A 10,548-nucleotide genomic window follows, 5' to 3' on the forward strand; every position below is an offset into this window, starting at 1 on the left:
GAGCCATGAAGGGAGCTCCTCATTCCACTTCTTTATTTTTTAATTTTAATTTTTGTCTTTTTAGGGCCATACCCATGGCATATGGGGGTTCCCAGGGTAGAGGGTGAATTGGAGCTGTAACCTACACTGCAGCTCACGGCAATGTTGGATCCTTAACCCACTTAGCAAGGCCAGGGATTGAACCTGCATCCTCATGGACCCTAGTTGGCTTCGTTGGCGCTGAGCCATGACTGGAGTGCCTCATTCCACTTCTATATACTAAGATCCTTCTCACAGTCTTCTCCAGTAATATAGCTTTGTCACTTCCAGGATGTTATATTAATGCAAAAATACAGTATGTAACCTTTAAGCTTGCTTTCTACACTCAACATGACATTCTTGATAACTGTTTGTATTGTTAGTTTGTTCCTTATTATGGCTGAGTAGGATCCATGATATGGGTGAAGCATAACCTGTTTATCCATGGCATCAGAAAATTTTCGCTCATTGACGGTTGTTTCCAGTTTTGCCTATTACAATTAAAGCTGCTATAAATACTTGGGTGCAGGTTTTTGAGTGGACATACATTTTTCATTTCTCTAGGAGTATGAGTGCTCAGTCATTCAGTAAGTGTATGTTTAAATCTATCTATCTATCTACCTATCTATCATCCATCTATTTCCCTCCCTAAAGTTGATATCCAGTATTCAAGTGAGCATCACAAATAAAATACTACAGACACCTAGAACCTATCATAGGTGCTCAATAAACATTCTATGAGAGAGATTAGCTCAGAGTCACTCAGCTGGAAGATGGTAGAGTCTGAACCTGAACCCAGTCTGTTGACCCTCAAAATCATTCCTATTTCCATGGTACTATGCATCTTCTTCTGTATATGCCTCTCGTCTCTGCAAACATTAGAAGGCAGAAGAATGTAGTGGCTTGTCTGGCTAGACTCAGACAGATCCTTGGGAAGTGGCTAAATACAATGGAGCCTTCCTTTCTGCATCTGATATATGAGAATGGTATTACTCACCTCACAGGCAGGTTGTGAGGCTTAACCGACACACTGTATGTAAAGTGCATTGGGAAGAAACTGTATACGGCCAACGCTGGTAAAAGTGCCTATGGTTATTTTAGGGTAGCTCCTTTGAATGGTGGCTTCTAGATCGTGACAGGCCTACATGTGTTTCCAGCACTCAAGGTGTTCCCTCAGAGCTAAAGAGACAGTGTTGCATGTTCAAAGTAATAGCTTTTAGTCAGATCTAGCTAAGAAGGAGTGCAGCCTAGGGACAATGGGGAAGAGAAAGGCTATCTGACCAGTTTGACTGACTGTGGCCAGTTAAAGAGTCAAAGAGGAATTAGTTCACTTGAGGCCAATTTAGAAACTTTTAGGCTGTGCCACTTCTTGAGCTGTTGCTACAGATCAACATGGTGCCCATGCATAGGAGTGTCATGACTGGAAAAAGGAACATTAATCAATGTTGTTCTCTGACTCTCCTGCCGGTGGTAGGCACACCTCACTGTGCAGAGCTGGCCAATGTGTGTGCCTCTGATTTTGTACCTTTGAGCTTCTAGAGGCTGAAGCCCTCCTTGGGGGAAGGTGGAGGGATGCTGGGCCATTTTGACACCACAGACACAGACCTGTAAAGATTTGTTGCTGTTAAGACATCTCTAGGCTTTCTCATTGACAGTAGTGGGATGAACAGGGTGTGCTCTAGCTTTGGAAGCATACCACAGTTAGAATATCACCACTGTTCTTTATTTCTGTGGGATTATAAGTAAGTGATGTCACTCCTTGAGTCCAAGTTTGTCTGCGAAAAGGCGTTGATAATTATTGCTGCCTTTCTCTCAAGATTGTTATTGTGCACCCTCTAACATCCCAAGTCTTGATTCTTTGTCTGAATGGGTATCCGGTACACTCTCAGTGCATCCCTCACAGAATGGCCCAGCTCTGAGGCAAAACTGCTTCAGTACAAAATCTTCTATCTTCCTTGGTCAGTCACTAACCTCTGCTTGGTCATTTCTGGTGGCGGGAGCTTGCAAATGACTTCTTTTGACAGCCTGTTCTGTGTTCTCTCTGTTAACCAATGTTATAGGAACAGAGATGGGTTGAAGGTCTCCATTTTGCTCTCCTTATCTGCCATTAGAGACAGGTTTACTCATTCCTGGCATGTCTTCTTTCCTTGATGATCTCAGTAGGGGTAACAGTGAAGCTCTTACTGATGTTCCTTTGAAGTTTTGCTCTGTTCTGAGATTTCACCATTGGACTCTGAGGCTTCTGCCAGTTGGCACTGAGGCAGTCTTTTTGTGTTCTCAGTGCCCGGAGTTTATGGACAACTCCTGGGATAAGTTTGAAAAAGAAATATTTAGGGGGTAGCCTTAGGGAGTGTGACATACATCATTTTCTCTTTCTTTCAGCAAATTTAGACACAAATAATGGGATTGAGTTGATCAGTTTTACCCTTCACAGTTCATCTTCTCCATCAGTACAGAGGTAACCCTTTATTTTTTAGTCTCTATTTTATTTCCCTCCACTCCTAATTATACATATTCATATTGTGTGTTCATTGAATTGACCATTTAAATTGCTGTATACCTGTTTGTATGTGTGTCCATGAGAATTAGTTTTGTTTAATTTGGTTTTTTAAAAAAATACGTAAATGATATTATGCATATATCTCTTTCCATCTTCTTTTTTCCATGACATCATATTTTCAAGGTCTATTAACAGCTGTATATGTAGAATTCATGTATTCATTTCAACGTGTACATATTATTGCATTGTATCCATGTGTCACATTTATTTTTCATGACACTCTGGATGGGTGTTTTGGTTGTTTCCATTCCTTTCTCATAATAAACATCTTAGGACACACTGTGGGGAGGTCAGCTTCAAAACAAGTACAAAGGAGCTTGGCTTACATTGTGTTCACAGAGATATTCCTGAGTTATCTTTGGGATCTTATTGCTATTATTTGTGAAAGCTACTTTCAGTTTAAAACCAAAGATAGGGAGAAACCCAACTAAATAGTGAGTGAGAGAGAGAGAAAGGGAGAGAGGGAGAGAGACAGAACATGCAAGCATGAGCCCCACTTTTGCTACTGTCCATGGTCTTGAGAAAGTGTTTTATCCAAAGAAATGATAGGACATTGGTTGTCTCTCATCCAAATTTTCTCAGAATTTTTTTGTTTTTTGGCCTCCCTGTGGCATATGGAGTTCCTGGACCAGGCATCAGATCCAAGCCACAGTTGTGACCTTCTCCTTAGTTGAGGCAACACTGGATCCTTTAACCCACTGTGCCAGGCTGGGGATCGAGCCTGTGTCCTGGAGTTGCAGAAGTGCCACAGATCCTATTACGCCACAGTGGAAACACTTGCCTTTTGTTTTGATATAATTTTATCAAAAAATTATCAGGTGTTATCAGAAAATAACATTTTTTTTTCCCCTCCTGAGAACTTGGTGTGGGGTAGGGTTAATCCTACACTCCTTTCTATTGCTCAGTTCCCTAGTCTGTGTCGGATTGGAGTCCAGTGACTGACCAAATTGGGAGCATCTTTATGTGTCTTTATATGGCACCAAGCCTGGTACTATTCTAGTTCATACTATCCTTTCAATGACTAAGATCCAAACCTCTACTGGAGTCTTGAGCTTCAGGCACTCTTCACTTATTTGTCTAAGCACATTTTTTTTTTTTGTCTTTTCTAGGGCCGCTCCCGCGGCATATGGAGGTTCCCAAGCTAGGGGTCTAATTGGAGCTGTAACCACTAGCCTACGCCAGAGCCACAGCAACGCGGGATCCGAGCCGCGTCTGCAACCTATACCACAGCTCACGGCAACGCCGGGTCGTTAACCCACTGAGCAAGGGCAGGGACCGAACCCGCAACCTCATGGTTCCTAGTCGGATTCGTTAACCACTGCGCCACGACAGGAACTCCACATTTTTTTTTAATCTAAATTTTTTTTTTGCTTTTTTTTTATATGGAAGTTTCCAGGTAGGGGTTGAATTGGAACTACAGCTGCCGGCCTACACTACAGCCACAGCAACGCCGTATCTGAGCCACATCTGTGACCTACACCTCAACCCATGGTAATGCTGGATCCTTAACTCGCTGAACAAGGGCTGGAATTGAACCGAAACCTCATGCCTACTAGTCGGATTCATTTCTGTCGAGCCATTCTGGGAACTCCCCTTGGTTTTCTTTCTTGATTAGAAGAATTAGAAGTCAATTCTTGAGGGTCCAGGGAGTGGCAGGGACCAAGTAAAATTGTCTTGATTTGGGCTCAAGGCAGGCTCTAGTAAAGGCTTGAGTACAGGTGGTTTATTGGGTGGGGAGTGGGGAAAGTGAAGCAGGGAAGGGAGTGTGTTAACAGGCAGATTGCCTCTGTGGGCTACAGGGCTCAATCCTTCAGGGACTCACTGAAATATCACACAGAGGATGCCTGAAGAATTATTCCTCTGAGGGAAGGGGTGCCTGAGTATTTACCACTGAGACTCTCATCTTTCATTTGTTGAAGGTGGTCCCTGGGGGTTTTAAGTCCCCTGCTGTTTGGCTTCTTCACATACTGGCCGGACAGACCATGTCCGGTCTCTAGGTAGAGAAGAGAGGCACAGAGTGTTGAATCCTCTGCTGCTGTTTGGAGAACTCAGACGTGAGCCCAGGGACCATGAGGAAGGGCATATGCAGCATCTTCTGGACCTCCCTCAGCTGAGGACAGGGGTGGATGTTTCTCTCCCTCTCTCCTATGGTAAGAAGACTTAACGTGAGCTCTATCTTCTTATATTTTTAGGTGCACAACACAGTATTGTTAATTATAGGCACAATGTTGTATATTAGATCTATAAAAATTATCTCACATAGCTGAAACTTTATATCCGTTGAACAGGAACTCCCCACTTTCCCCTTCCCCAGCTGCTGGCAGCCACCATTCTACTCTGTTTCTCTGAGTTTGACTTACTTAAGATGCCTCACATTAGTGGAATCATGCATATTTTTCCTTCTGTGGCTGGCTTATTTCTTCCTTTTTAAAATTTTATTGAAATATAGGGCTGGTGCAACCACTATGGAGAACACTATGGAGGTTCCTTAAAAAACTAAAAATAGAACTACCACACGGCTTATTTCATTTAGCACAACGTCCTCCAGGTTTCATCCATGTTGTTTCACATTGTTGGATTTCCTTATTTTTTAAAGGTGAATAATATTTCATTGTATGTATAAGTCATATTTTTTAAATCTATCAATGGACATTTATATTGTTTCTGTATCTTGACTATTGCAAACACTACTGCAGTGATCATGGGGGTGTAGATATCTCTTTAAGATCTTGATTTTAATTCTTTTGGATATATACTCAAAAGGGAGATTACTCGATTATATCATAGTTCTCTTTTTTACTTTTTGAGGAGCCTCCATACTGTTTTCCATAACAGATACATCATTTTATGTTTCCACTACAGTGAACAAGAGTTTCAATTACTGCACCTCTTTGTTATTTCTTTTTACCTTTATCTTTATTTTATTTTACTTTATTTTATTTTTGCTTTTTAGGACCACATCTGTGGCATATGGAGGTTCCTAGGCTAGGACTCAAATCGGAGCTACCGCTGCTGGCCTACGCCACAGCAACGAATCTGAGCCACGTCCTCAACCTACACCACAGCTCACAGCAATGCCAGATCCTTAAGCCACTGTGCGAGGCCAGGGATTGAACCTGAAACCTCATGGTTCCTAGTCAGATTCGTTTCCCCTGCGCCATGATGGGAACTCCTCTTTTATATTTTTAATAATAGCCATTCTAGCAGGTGTGAGGTGGCAGATATCTCATTGTGGTTTTGATTTGCATATCCCTGATAATTAGTGATGTAGTGATGTTCAGCATCTTTTAAAATATTTCCAGGAATTTCCTTATTTATCGGCATATTTATTAATTTGCATATTCATTAATCAATTAATTGTGGCAGAAACAATCATATTAATGACATAACATTCATGAAAGAACTATCTATATATGTAATTGGTCCCACTTCAATATCTGTCTCCTTTGAAATCAGAATCAATCTACATCTTCAATCTGCCAGTTCTTTATAGTTCTCTCTATTCTTAAAGCATAGCATTTGGGATATCTCACAGAAGAATGCATAAAAATAAATTTGAAAATAAAAATCATAATAATGGTTTATATAATTAAGTTTATGAAAGTGACTTGAGAGAATTTTTCCAATCCAGATGAATGAGGTTCTCAGGGAGTTAGTACTGTAAATATCTAAGTATGAGAAAATGAGCAAAAATGAAGTAGTCATAATAACTCCCTTAGGATTTATTTTGAATATCAAGGAATTAAAATGATCTTGGAAGAAAAGTAAATTCTAGAATATTATTGCACAATGATTTTGTTGAACATCTTTTGACATGCCTATTGTTCCTTTGTATGTCTTCTTTGGAGAAATGTCTATTCAAGTCTGTTACCCATTAAAAATCACTTATTAAAGTATGATTGACACATAAAAATCGTTTATATTTAATGCATACAACTCGATGAGTTTTGGGGCAGGTATACACCTGTGAAACTATCACCAGCATCAAGGTCATCAATATATCCATTCCTTTCAAAAGTTTCCTCCCACCTACTTTTATTACTGATACTATCACTACTAGTTCATTTTAAAAGTAGATTATTTGGAGTTCCCATTGTGGTGCAGCAGAAATGAATCTGGCCTTTGTGATGAGCTGTGGTGTAGGTCCAGAGGTGCCTGGGATCTGGGATTGCTGTGGCTGTGGCTGGCAGCTGCAGCTCTGAGTTGGCCCCAGCCTGGGAACTTTCATATGCCGCAAATGCATCCCTAAAAAGACAAAAAAAAAAAAAGAATAAAGAAGAAGTATGTTATTTGTTTTTGCTATTGAGTTGTAAAGAGTTCCTCATATATTTTTGATACTAACCTCTATTCAGACTTAAAGGGATGAGTGGTTTCTTCTTCCATTCTCACTTCAGGCTATATTTAGGCACTTCTTTGACCCCTTCAAGTTTCTATAACTGGACCCTGTATTAGTCTACTAGTGCTACTGTAATAAAATATTTCAAACTGCGTGGTTTATTTTTATTTATTCCTTTCTTTTTTCTTTTTTTTCTTTTTGTTTATTTTTAGGGCCACACCTGTGGCATATGAAAGTTCCCAGAGCAGGGGTCCAATTGGAGCTGCAGCTGCTGGCCTATGGCACAGCCACAGCAACAAGGATCTAAGCTGTGCCTGTCACCTGCACCACAGCTCATGGCAACTCTGGATTCTGTAACCCACTGAGCAAGGCCAGGGATCTAACCTGCATCCTCATGGATACTACTTGGGTTCATTATCCCTGAGCCTCAAATGGAACTCCTACATATATATATATATATATATATATATTTTGTTCTGGGTAAAGCATTTATTGCCATCACATGGTCCCACTAGGCCCACCTGCCCGCCCACCCGTCCTGGGCCTGCACTCACTCCACGAGGATGCACAGGGGGCAGGCGGGGGCCCGCAGCTGCAGTAGGTGTGCACACAGCTCCCGCACAAGGCTTGCTCACACTGGCAGCACGCTGCCTTCCGGTCCACGGCTCGCATGCACGACGAGCAGGCACCCTACGCGGCCCCAGCTGGCTCAGCCTCGGAGGCCTGGACTCGGCTCCTGGTCAGTCGGCGGTCGGGCCCATTCAGCGTCTGCCCCCGCTATGCCCGAGGAGGTTCCGTGGGACCCGGCTTCGGGGACTCCGGGAGCTCAACGGTGGCACAGCCTTCCCTCCACGCGTGGTCCGTGTATGTCTGGGCCCTTCGAAAGAGGAGCTGCATGATCTTCTGGAAAATCTCCCAAGTGAGGCGCTTGGCGCACACGCTGCAGCTCAGCTTCCTCTGGCCCACACGCACCTTGAGCTGCAGCAGGGCCGCCTGTGCGTCCTATTTTTAAATTTTATTTTATTTTTAAATTAAAGTATAATTGATTTATAATGCGTTAATTTCTACACAAAGTAATTCAGATACACACACATTTTAATGTTTTTTTCCCCATTATAGTTTATAGCAGGACATTGAATATAGTTCCCTGTGCTATTCAGTAGGACCTGATTGTTTATCCATTCTATATATACTAGTTTGTATCTGTTAATCCCAAACTCCCACTCCATCCCTCCCCCTTGGCAAGCACAAGCAGACAATGTGATTTAAAACAGCAGAAATCTGTTATCTTGTAGTTCCAGAGGCCGGAAGTCCACACATAACTTTCTAAGTCATAGCCATACCTGGCCTGAACAAATAGCTTCAATCACAGGAATGGCTCAAAGAAAGGAGAATCCTGGGAAAGAATGACTCTTGGGAGGGCTGTTAACGTCCTCCAACTAGAGATCACCTGTACCACTAGAAACCCGCCTGTGGTTGGACAGATAGGCTTTATTGTTCACTGCAGCGAGAGAGAATGCACAGAGTGGGGAACCATAGAGTCTTTCAGTAACAAGGTCTTAAAGAAGGACTTACAGGATTTGGGTTTGTGATAAGTGATTTTGTGGAGGGTTTAAGGAAGCATGGTTTTCTCAGACATTGGGATAATCCCCCCCCCCATGCTTGGGTGTCTTTTTTTTAGTTGAATTAAAAAAAATTAAAGTGTAGTTGATTTACGATGTTTTGCCAATTTCTGCTGTACAGCAAATTGACCCAGTCATACATATAGATGCATTCCCTTTCAGATATTGCCTTCCATCATACTCTATCCTAAGAGAGTGGATCTAGTTCCTTGTGCTGTACAGTAGGACCTCATTGCTTATCCATTCTAAATGTAATAGTTTTCATCTGCTAACCCCAAACTCCCTGTCTATCCCACTCCCTCCTCCATCCCCCTTGGCAAATACAAGTCTGTTCTGTATGCCTGTGAGTCTGTTTCTGTTTTGTAGAAGGGTTCCTTTGTGCCACATTTTAGATTCTACATATAAATGATATATATGATATGTATAATTAATCTCACCTGGAGGAGAGAAGACTAGAGCAAAGCTAAAGCTTTAATTGGTAATGCATCATTTACTCATACTTAACCAGGAGACAAGAATGTCTGGTCACTTTTGTGGCTTGGACAATGTTCCTGTTTTTTCTGTGCTTAGGCATGGTGATGAATGGGTCTTGTTTTCATTTTGCCCCATCATGGGGCTTATCTGAGGTTGGTGTTTGTGGAATTGTTTATGTTCAACAGGAGAACACCAAGGCTCTGCTGTGAGATGTCAAGGCTGCTTCTTTCTTTTCAGTGCTCACCGTTGACATGAGAGCATGCTATCTCCAGGAGAAACGTAAGGCAGAGAGGGCCAGGGTGACACTGACCCAGTTTCAAAGACATTCCAATGACTAACTTCTCTGGGGATGGCACAGAAATGCCTCAAAGGGGAAATTCAACATGTTTGTACTTTTCCAACAAGATCTTTGATACTTGCAAATATATAGGCAAGGATCCAAAACCTTGACACAGCAGCATTGTTTAATGACAACAGTGAAATCTGGGATCACTCAGGCCAGGTCCTGGGCTTTGATAAGGCTGAAGGTTGGGACATGTGCATTGTTTGTGGCTAATTAAGTCTCACCACAGCAGTGTGCATCCACCCAAACCAGGGCCAGTTTCTGCTTGTTGGTAGAGAATATTCATCACTCTGGCAGAGACCCATAAATAACGATTGACTTGAGACATACTCCCCAGATGGAAGGATGAAGATAGTACCTTGACAGGAGGAAGTTCCCAAAGATTCTTATGGCTTAATTTTCAGAAGCAGGAGCAACATGCTGTCTGGAGAAGAGCAGGGTGAAGGTGAACACTGTGAGGGAAGAGGGAAAAAGATAACGAATGGAGAATGGAGAGACCAAGTAGAACAGGACTTGAATCTTACCACCACCACTAACTCAGATGTGATTCTAGAAAGTTCATCCTTATTGATAATAAGAGGTGCCATTAGACTGAGTGATCGTGGTGATCCAGGCATGCTTCATCCTTTACCTCTAACTCTTATAATTGTTCCTCAATGTAGCTGTTTCTTTTTTCTTTTTTGCTTTTTAAGGGCCGCACCCATGGCATATGGAGGTTCCCAGGCTAAGGGTTGAATTGGAGCTGCTGCCTCCGGCTTATGCCACAGCCACAGCAACGTGGGATCCAAGCCGTGTCTGCGACCTATACCACAGCTCACAGCAATGTCGGATCCTTAACCCACTGAGCAAGGCAAGGGATGGAACCTGCAACCTCATGGTTCCTAATCGGATTTGTTTCCACTGTACCACAACGGGAACTCCTAAGTAGCTATTTCTAACACCCATTTTGCAAACACAGAAATGCAGGCTTGTTGAGATAAAGTGATGTCCAAGGTCATGTGACTGGGAATCGGAGGAGCCAGGTTATGAAATCCAAAGTCTGTCTGATTCTCAAATCTTTGTTCTCCTTATTGAATCTTACTCTTTAACCTCAATTCCCTCAACTGTAAAATGGGAGTGATAATAATGTCTATATTATAGGCTTGTTGGAATGATCAAGTGATAAAGAAAGGATAAGGAAAAAAAAGTGCTGTGA

General features: G+C 42.2%; 1 pseudogene; it reads right to left on the reverse strand.

Annotated features, from left to right (window-relative positions):
- Positions 1 to 7,464: 7,464 nt before the first annotated feature.
- On the reverse strand, positions 7,465 to 9,263 carry LOC125124603 (apoptosis regulatory protein Siva-like; annotated as a pseudogene).
- Between the last annotated feature and the right edge of the window lie 1,285 nt (positions 9,264 to 10,548).

The sequence above is a fragment of the Phacochoerus africanus genome, chromosome 4 (assembly GCF_016906955.1).
Source record: "Phacochoerus africanus isolate WHEZ1 chromosome 4, ROS_Pafr_v1, whole genome shotgun sequence".
NCBI classification, from domain to species: Eukaryota; Metazoa; Chordata; class Mammalia; order Artiodactyla; family Suidae; genus Phacochoerus; species Phacochoerus africanus.